Source organism: Salarias fasciatus, chromosome 2 (assembly GCF_902148845.1).
Source record: "Salarias fasciatus chromosome 2, fSalaFa1.1, whole genome shotgun sequence".
NCBI classification, from domain to species: Eukaryota; Metazoa; Chordata; class Actinopteri; order Blenniiformes; family Blenniidae; genus Salarias; species Salarias fasciatus.
In genome coordinates, this window is record NC_043746.1 from 30,328,615 (window position 1) to 30,339,138 (window position 10,524).

The window sequence follows — 10,524 nt, forward strand, 5'->3', positions numbered from 1 at the left end:
GTTCCAACATGTTTTAAAATCTTACATCTGACTGCAGCTGGAGCGCATATATCCGCAGATTATTGGCACGGGTGTCGCGGGATGATGTGTTTGCTGCAGTTGCCATTTGAAAATATAGGCAGTGTAAGCACTGTAGAATCTAATTATTTCTTTGCAAAACCTAATTAGGCATTAAAAAAGGTTAACGCCAGCGCCTGAAACGTTTTTGTTTAATAATCCCATTACTGACGGCTCATCATGTATAAAATGGTGCAGGAGGACACTAAGTTTCCACTTGTTAAAGGGAATCTCTGAGAAATAGTCGCAGATTTTTTGACACTTTGCGCGTTTGGAAATTAGTGTTTGTAATTAAACCGCGGAGACTCAGCACGGCAGACAGAGTAAGTAAAGCTGCAGCGCCCTGCCTTGCATGCATTTTCATTCTTTAATTGATTATTCTTCCTGCCTACATGTTCATTTTTCCATCTTTGCGCTGTTTTCCGACTGTTTGGTTCGAGACGGCGCGCTGCGCTTCAGCGCGCACTGAGAATTACACCCTGATGATGGTTTTTTTAAGCGTCAGCTCCTCTCGGACCATTACCAGTCACTAGAGAGCTCAAGGTGAGAATTTAAATGAGACTACGTTTTCTGACAGACTTTTCATTCAGTCGGAAGAACCGTGAGCGCTTCTATGTCATGCTAGAAAAATGCGAATTTACGCACTTGTGCGTAAAATCCGCCCTTAAAGACAATAAGCTCTAGAGGGGGAAGAAGGTTACCACGGGAAGAAGCTTATCTAATGAAGTTGGCTGGAATGTCAGTTAAAAAATTGAAAAATCTCAGCGCACTTCACATTTTTGATGATCGTTTAAATGAGGGGAAAAAATGAGAAAGTGTGTTTTACAATTTTTCTGCTCAGTGCATCAATTAAACTCTGCTTAAACCCTGCTATATTTATTGTTATTATTATTATTATTATTATTATTATTATTATTATTATTATTATTGTTATTATTATTGTTGTTGTTATTTAAAAATCTTTGTTGAAGCGTGTTTCTGCCTTTTTAATTATATTTCTATTTAAAATATCGCCTGAAGCTTGAAGGCTTCACCTGTAATATTTGGCCTCTTTCTAACAACAAATTTCTACTTTTGAATATGCGTAAATTGTTTCAGCAGCCTCTCATCTTTCACTCCATAATGGGCAGATTTATTTTGTTCATAGAAAAGAGGCTGAGCGACAGAGGAACGCTCAAAAGCCCCTCAAAGAACTAAAGAGTGGTTTAAAGGGAAGAAAACGCGGCTTCGTCCTTCTTTCTGGAGCCTTTGGGCCAAAAACAAACAGGGCGTGGAAGAGGAGGAAAATCAGGACAAGAGAGGAAGACGACGGGAAGAAAGACGGAGGAAAAGAAGGACACGGTGTGTTTAGCTGAGACCGACTAAAGAAAGAAAAGGAGTTATCCACAGACACGGTTCAGACATAAAACACTCTGATCATAATGAGATGTGGCTTCAATCCACAAATATACCACGAGAAATAATCCTGTAATTTATTCAGGTTTAAGGCATGTCTTCCATTTTAAACACTAAAATTAAAGTCCACCCTTTTCTTTGGATATATGTCAAAATCCAGAATAATTAAAAGCACCTCGCTCTACAGCTGTTTTTTTTTTATGGAAAAAAAAAATCTTTTTATTTTTTTTTCTCCAAAACTTCAAATCTTTTAATATCTGTTTTTATTTTTTTCTGGAAATAAGAATTATTTATTATTTTCAGCTTCACTTTTGTAATTATTCTTCTCTGGCTCATTTAAAAGCTTCATGCGTCAAAACAATGGATCCTTAATATTAAAATTAAACATTTTACTCTGAACTTTGCGATTTTTTGTGGAGGATTACGGCAGAATTGTTCATCTTTTGTTGAAATTATATTTCTTTGCACGTCATTTCATCTTTCACTGTAAAATGTTTACATGCAATGAGATCACATTCTAGTGTCATAAACCTTCATTTAATCTACGGCATGTTCGGTTTGTTATTCTGTATTTATGAACAGGAATTTTGCTCATCTTTGACTATATCTAGAAATATAGACCGTCTGCATAATAATAATAATAATAATAATAATAATAATAATAATAATAATAATAATAATAATGATGATGATGATCGTGAAATTAATATTTCTTTATATTTGTTACTGAAGTTTTTCTGGAACTTGAACGAGCTGCTTGTGAAACAGGTTACCAGCTAAGGAAGAAAAAAATCAGTAAACTGCAAAAACTTCAATGATATTTTTAGATCTACAATAAATTGAAAATTTAAAGAGCTACAAAAGCTAAATGGTATTAATAATAATCACAACAATAACTTTGACTTAAAAGTAACTTTCTAAACACCCCAGAGCACTGTGCATACAATAGAATAGAATAGAATAGAATAGAATAGAATAGAATACAATACTGTTATTATTATTACTTTTTATTTATTTATTTTTTACAAAAACAGTGCACTACATGGTAATTTGTTGATGGTTAAATCCCATCATTCTCTGATCAATCACAGCAGCTCTGATGTCCAGCAAGCCTTCACAGAGAGCAGAGAGGCCGGCAGAAAGCTGACTTCTGCCTTTCTGGGAGTGGAGCTGTGTTTGTTTGGGCCTGAATGGAGGCCTATAATGGAAGTGATGGCATCAGGATTGTCACCACAAATGGTCTGGGCGTTTTGCGCGGCGCTTTGACACGGCCCATTATGCCTTCGCTCACGTCCCTCCACTCCGCTCGCCGGGGTTTGAATGGGGGGGAATTAATCACGGGGTTTGAGAGGGATCCGCCAGCTTAATGCACTTTGTGTCAAGGTCTGCAGTGATCAGAGCCCTGCTCCGGGTCTGGTCTGCTGCTACCTGCAGAGAGGTGAAGCCACGTGACCCTGGCCATGCCCAGACTCCATTCTGACAGCGAGCAGCAGCTTTACTCTCATTCCTGCACTGACTTGTTACATCAGGTCTATTTGTGATGTTTTGATGGTGTTTATTAAAAAAGCTTCTTCACATTTTGCTTTCAGATAACATTTTTAAAATGAAATCATTAAGTTCCTGCAAAGAGCTGTTGGAATCAACAGAACATCCACGACTTTCAACAGTAATACGAGTACAAAATAAAGACGATTGGATTCTATTTTAACCTGTAACAACTTTTCTAAAGCTTCAAAATGATCACATCTTTTATCATAATTATTATTATTATTATTGGCGTCATGTTAAAAGTTTTAGAATCCTTTTGACACATTCTGTGTAGTTACCATGTCTGTTCTGCAACATCAGAGAAAAAAAAATACAATCAATTTGAGAAATAATGAAATTGGAATCAGTGTTTCTGTTTTCCTGAATCTTCAATCTGCTGCTCTGACTGTTGAACATTGTATTTTAAGATTTTAAGATCACAACCATAAGACTGGTAGATTCCATATAACTAAAGAAAAGCATCAGTTTGTGAAATTGCACCACAGTCACCTGAAGTCCAGCAGACAGAATCCTGATGGCTCTGAATGTTTCATTCCCTCCAAACTCCCCACGCAGCCTCTCTGCAGAGCCGTGCTCTTAAGTCTGGCCTCCTAACGTTATTGCTTTATCAAACGCAATCAAAGTGCGAATTAATCAAAACACTCCACCTATGCATGAGCATTGTTTGGCTGTAATGGATGGCTTTAAAATCTGACGTTATTATTTCCCGTCATTTCTGGAAACAAATTGAACATTTATTGCATATATATTAAAAATTATACAGTCGTCGGGAGAGGCTGATGTCTCTTTTATTGAGGCGCACCGAGAGGTGAGGTCTCACCGGATCAATTTCCCTGTCTTGTTACTCCCGCAAGAGGATGTTTGGAAAATGCCTGCACCGCTAAATTGATTCAGAAACGAATTCATAACTTGGGGCGTTTAAGCAATTTTGTGGCGCACTGCTTCTTTTGTTGCATGCTTTGATTGCTGGAAGCGTCCAAAGTTCTGCACCGTTCTGCTTCCTCCGAAACAGGTTTATTATCAGCGCGCGGCCATTAGTGCACGTTTGCCTATTTTTCATTCTCAGAAAAAAAAAATGCATTTAATACACTGGGTTTTGGGTGGCTTCACAAACATAGCCATTAAGCAGTCACAATGCTTTTATTGTGCACTTGATCTGAAAATAGAGGCTGGTCTGACTGCAGGATCCAGACGAGGCTCTGGAAAAGGCCTTGTCTTTGTCTGCTTGTGCGGAGATGAATGGCCCGTGTCAACCGGATGATTAGTTTGCTCTATTAAATTGTCAAAAAGGAAGGATTTTTCCCTAATAGTGCCTTTTCGCGAAGAATTATGGAATTCAGAGCTGTTTGTGACTGCGGGGAACTTGCAGGCCTTCGCGGGGTTGAGGGCGAAGGTCAGGCAGAGTTCTCAGCGCGCCGTCCAGCGTGGCACCGCAGTCGGAGGGGACGTGGAGACAAATGTCGGCCTATTTCCTAACACCATGGGAAGATTGATCTCTATTGTAACGGAGGGGTGATATTCATGCATTTTCACTGATTCCACGGACTGAGGTGGTTTTATCTGTCGGGAAATGCGTAAAATTCGCGGAAGGACGCTCTAACATCACAATAACAGAACCATGCGGGAGAACAGTGGAGAAGGAGAGGGACGGATTTTTATCTTATTAGTCATAATAAACCAAAATTATTTGTTTTAGTCAAAAATCTAAAAGTTTTCAGCACAAGTGCGCAAAACGTGTGGGTCTCGGCGCGTCTTTCTGCGTGTCAGCACTGCCCTTCTTTCTGTCCCGCTCGGCCTTTATTCTAGTGCCAACGTTTTGTGTTAAATGTTAACAACTTGGCCCGATCCATTTAATCGCCAACAACAAATCTGTGTTGACTCCAACACTCGCCTCCATTGTGCCCATTGTGCGCCTGCCCTCACTTGAAGATTTATGTATTTTTGATATTAAATTCCTTCTGTCATCAAGACTGCTCTCTTGTTGACTTTTCTTGACCCGTCGACCTCGTTCCCCAAACTTTCCCATATTTAACGCGGGCGGGCGCGCAGCCTCCCCCTGCAGCTCCCCCGGCTCTGCCATGGCTCCACACTCTGTGGCTCCTTTTGTTGGCATGTGCTGTTTGCACTGTTCTTGAACTTCAGTGCGCTCGCTGCTCTGTCCCCATCCTGTACTCTCAGCCCCGCCGAACAATCTCCCTCTTATTGCGCGCAGACTCGTGGAGCCGGCCGGTCCAGCTGCCGCGGTCCCGCATTTCTTGGAAGCCAGAGGCGCGCTGGGCTGTGGTGGCATTGAGATTTCACACATAACGAATTAACTGATCCTCAAAGCAAACTGTCAGCTGCGTCCTGCGCCGCGGCCTCAGCCCGCGCCCTGCAGTGACTCTCTGATTGCGCGGAATGACGGATGTCCACACCTTGACGTCCACGTCTCCTTTAACAAGCCTCCCTCTGGCCGCTCAGCTTGCTAATTAGTTAAACAAACGCTCATACTAATGGCCCCACTGGCCTGGCGAGCTCTGGGGGTTTTGTTCGCCTACTTTGGCCCAGCTTCTCCTGCTGGAAACCTTGGCCTTACTGACCCGAGCTATCAGGGCGCTGTGGAGACGGCTGGACCGCCCTGTCCGGAGTCCAACCCCCCCAGGGGCCAAAGGGCAGCGTCCAAGGCCCGGGAATGCCACCACCAGCTGCTAGTGGTGACACCGTTTACAAAGGAGGCTTGGTGAGCGATCCCTCTGCGGGCTGTCAGTGTTGTGACAGTGCTGCTGTCACATTTATTTACTCTCTCATAGGACCCGAAAATGGTGATCTGGCCACAGCTCGGACCCACCAGGATCAGGCCACCGTCAGCGCGAGCCGCTGCGGTGACTGTAACACTACCAAAAGGCACTGTACCAGAAAACACTGCACATCGGCACAGGGTGGAGCAGTGCGACACTTCAGTGAAGCCTTCTAAAGTGTGCAAGGTTGGAGCTGTCAAAACATTATTTGATTTAAAAAACAAACTTATGATCAATTAAAAAGAACTCAGGAAGTTTAAAGACAACAAAGAGAAAAGACGACTGTTAATGTTAAATATTAAAAATCAGGTCGGTATTGATCGATTAACATGACGGTAATGTGATCAATAGATTATGGAAACCAAAACTTGTGGCGGGAAGTTTACTGGTTCGAATCCCACCGCCGACCCGGTCACCATCACACTTCACCCCCGGTGCGTCAGGAAGAATACTGCGCGTAAAACCTGCTCAATCAAACGGAGCAGCCAGAAAAGGAGCCACTCACCATGTTATGTAAGCTGATAGCCTATCAGATCATATGATTGATTGGTATTGGTTGATGTCAGGTTCTTTTGGATGATCGGTTTGATCTACCCACTGCGCTGCGCAAAAGATGGATCCTCAAACTTCAGTGTCCACACAACCCGCTGTGGGTGATGTTTGGAATCAATATTTTGAACATTTCAACATACCAACTTATGCAAAATGTAATAAAACACGCAAGATCAACAGATTGTAAAAACAGAAATAACGGATCAATTTGCGCAGATCGTGCAAATCGCCCAAAAGAGGTTTACAGAAAATTTATATGGAAAACTCCTCACTGAGACAATTTCATCACTGAAATTTTTTTCCTCACTAAATGGTACCAGAGAGATGAGAATGAGTTGACATGATTATATTCCAAATACATTTTTATTTCGAGTAGCTATAGCTGTGTTATTGTTCTAACAAAATAAAACAGCATAATAAAATGTAATAGAACAATAAAGCAAAAATAAATAAAGAATAAAGGACCATAATTAAAGTCAATAACTGGGGGCTTCTTTGTGTTTATGTCACGGCTTTATGTCCTTCTCCTCCTGAGCTCAGACGTTTTCCTTTCTCTTCCCGTCCCTCGCGCAGTTAACGCGGCCCCATCACGGCTCTCGGTGTTATTCGGACAATGTTTGGCCATTTGCGCGGCCCGCGTCTGCGCGCTCCAAGGAGGTCCAGACAGAAATGGATACTAATTGCGGGGACTGTACACTGCTGGCTGGCTGCGGAGAGCCTGCGGGCGCCGGGAGGACCTGCTTGTCACCGCCTAATTGACAAGGGCTTGTCTGTCCTGGGAGCAGCTGGTCCTGAGCGCTGGCGCACAATCGCAATCTTGACGCGGCCTCCTCTCGCCCGGAGGAGTTTTGAGGGGAAACGCCGTTAAAGGGAGATTTATTGAATCTCCCCTTTGGGTGACGCTGTATTAAGTACGCAATATAAGCTTATTTCCGCGGGTGCAGGAGGGAGCCGCGCTCCCGGTATTAATAACGGAAGGTGCCAATTAGGCCAGACAGGTGACATTTCTGGGGACATTATGAATCACTGCAAACAAGACAAGAGCGGGTAAATAAAAGCTCGCATGTGAAATCGGTTTGAGGGGAAAGTTATTTTGCCTTCCTCGGCTGCGTGCCACACAATGAGCCGATATGCGCAAATCGGATGAATGCAGGGGGATGTGTTGCACCAGCCATTCAGCTGGCTCAGACACAAATAACATCAGTAAAATAATCAATTCATTATTCGGGCCTGTTTCTATTAGACCGTGCCTTTATAGCTGAATGCATCAAGAGGGGAAAGAAAAACCAAGCAAGTATTGTTTTGGTCTGCAAGTGGAAAAGGTTTTCCTGCACTTTCCCACTGCCTGTAAAGAAACGCTGCTTTTCTGGCCCCTTTTGAACTGAAATCGTGATTTTTCCCCTGGTGTTCTCCGGACGCGCTCCTTTCTTTCTGCGGAACAATGACAACACTGCAGCACCCCGCCGGTGCGCCACAGTTGGGGATCTCCCGGATTGTTTTGGACATCTTTGGATTTCATCAATCAAAATGACTGCAGTTTTCCATAAAAATGCTGAATTTGGTCCTGGAACCGAGCGGGCAAAGGTAGAAAATACGGAGCTGTCCCTCTCGATGATAAATGGCCATCCTTTGATTGAGCAAATAGAGAAAAACGTGCCGCAGCACTGAGAAACGGGATTCCACAGCTTTAAAGGCGACTTCTCCTCTCCTCAGATATCATATGAGTCTTCAGGGCGAAAAAACAACTCCGCTCTCTGTTTTTATGAACCAATCAGAATATCTGCTGCTCTTTGGGAACAGCTCTGACATGTTCCAGAGCGTTTCCTCTTCAACCTGTCAGGTCCAAACTGTGGTGACAGGCGCGCGGGCAGGAGCTTCACATCATCCGGTAACTCAGCTCTTTCTTACCGGGTTACCGTGTGTCACAAACCGGATTAGGAGCCATAAACATACAGGAGGCTGTGGCTCCAGCATCCCTGCTCCCCCTTATTAACATGGAAGCACCACAGAAACCCAATTACCAGCATCCCGGCAGCTCCTTCAGAGCACAACCGAAAAAAACCCCAAACTTTTCATTTTCCTAAAAAGCGATCATGGTCTGCAGACACGGCTCAAGGTGTCTTCTCCAAACGGCCTTAATGCCTCAGCTAATTATCCAATATTGACGTTCTGTCCTGCCGCAGGTCAGCGGGTCAACAGTTGGAGATTAATGGCTCCGGATGGAGCCGAGAGAAGCCCCGACAAGTAAAAGTGACACTATTGCAAATGAGATCCATTTGTTTTTGATCACATACTGATTCTAATAATAATTCTTTGTGTATTCATTTGTGTGTCTTGGCTTTATTTGAGCATTTCTGTTTTTCTGTTGCCTCCTTTGATAAATTCTTGTTTTGATATTTTTTTTTAAGTGATTTTTATTGTAAGTGTGGTAACCACAGCATCCTCCTCCTCCTCCTCCTCCTCTCTCAACATATAGCAGAGCTGACTGGCTTGTCGTGCTTGAAGAATTGTTTAATTTCAGGGCCCAGGCGTTTCCTGAGGTGAGGTCTGCATTGGCTGCTAATAGAGATCTAATTGATGGGCCGAGTCCCGTTTCCGTGCTCTCTCTCCCTTTATTGCGCCCCGGCGTCTGCTGTAAAATAGGTCTGTAATCAGATTCCACCTATTCCTCCTGGAGCTGGATGAGAGCTCAGAAAGAGACGGGACAAAGAGAAGAAGTGCAGACCGGGAGAAAAGATGAAAAACACAATCGTTATTAAAAAAGTTACGCTCTGAGCTGAAATTTGTTGGAGCTTGATGAGAAAAAGGAAAGCCGGCGTTAACATACAAATAGCGCCTTCTTTTTGGTCCTTTAAATGTTATTTATATAGAAACTTCCACGCGTCAGAGACTCTTCCCATCTGTCAGAACAGACCTTTAATTCCTGACTGGCAATACTTCTGCACTGAACCTCTACTACAAAATTCAAACTTATAGGATTAATATAGATCTGTCATAAAATGCTGTGCCGCCACTGCCAAGTGCCTTCTGTAATTATTATTTTAATACGGTTATATGAGCTTTCATGACTCAGTTCAGGATCTAATCAAACGGCACACAGGCCGAATCAGCCGGCGCTGTCACGCACCAGAAGGTACAGAGATGTCCACCAAAGCAGAAACTGACCGATTCTGTGTTTTCTCCCTCTCTGCAGCTCCTATAGAGCTTCCTGGAAGGCTGCGATTGGCCGGCTGTCTGGGCAGCGATAGCAGCCCCGGAGCCGAGGATGATTGATGACGGCGAGGGCAAGGCCGAGCGCCGGCAGCATAAAGCCCCATAGACGCCTCAATAAAGAGCCCGGCTAGTGGAGAGCCCGGGCCCCGCTCAATAGGGCCCCTCCGCCTCCGAGGACCCGAGGAGTGCTCGGAGAGAGAGGGAGGAAGAGACGGGGAAGGAGAGCTGCTCTGTTGTTGGATAATCTGTTTAGCTATCGAGCCAGCAGCCGTCTGAGGCTGGATAAGTGCAGCGACGGATGTGTGTGGGGTGAAAATAGCAGGGGTTGGCTGGTGGAGCGCTGGAGGGGGAGGAACACGGGCCGGGAGGGGGGGAGAGATGGATCATCCAGGCTCAACATGCATAATGGGGGATGAAGCACTGGAAATGAGATCCTCGGGCCGCTCCACACACAGCAGAAACCACCAAAAGCTCCCAAAAAGCAGATGAAGACGGGAGCGCGGAGCCGTGGGACGCCACCTCCCCGCCGCCGCTCTGGGGGTCATCGCTGGGGACGGCGCTGACCTTTGCCTGGGCAGATCAATGAGACCCTGCCAGGCCGGATTCCTCCGCTGCGGCGCCTGCATGCGGCCCTGTCCTAACCCCCGGCGCACAGCGGCGCTCAAAAGCACAATTAGGCAGCAATCTGCTCCAACCAGGCCGGCTTTCAGCGGTCCGGCATGGAGACACGGCGTCCTGCAGGCCCGCCTGGCTGGAGCCGGCAGGACGGACGGCCGAGGGCCGGACCGCCGCCTCCACTCCGCAGGGACCGGAGAGACCAGAGAGACCGGAGAGACCAGAGAGACCGGAGAGACCGGAGAGACCAGAGAGACCGGAGAGACCGGAGAGACCGGAGAGACCAGAGGGACAAGCTGTTCTGTTTCAGTGTTGTACTAATAAATACTCCACACACACACACACACACACACACACACACACACAC

At 45.0% G+C, this 10,524-nt stretch overlaps 1 long non-coding RNA gene across 1 annotated transcript; it reads left to right on the plus strand.

The window, feature by feature from the left end:
- Positions 1–296: 296 nt before the first annotated feature.
- LOC115405562 (uncharacterized) lies at positions 297–9,856 on the plus strand. Its single transcript, XR_003933437.1, has 3 exons — positions 297–380; positions 557–600; positions 9,523–9,856. It is a non-coding gene; the product is annotated as an uncharacterized LOC115405562 (long non-coding RNA).
- The last annotated feature ends 668 nt before the right edge of the window (positions 9,857–10,524 follow it).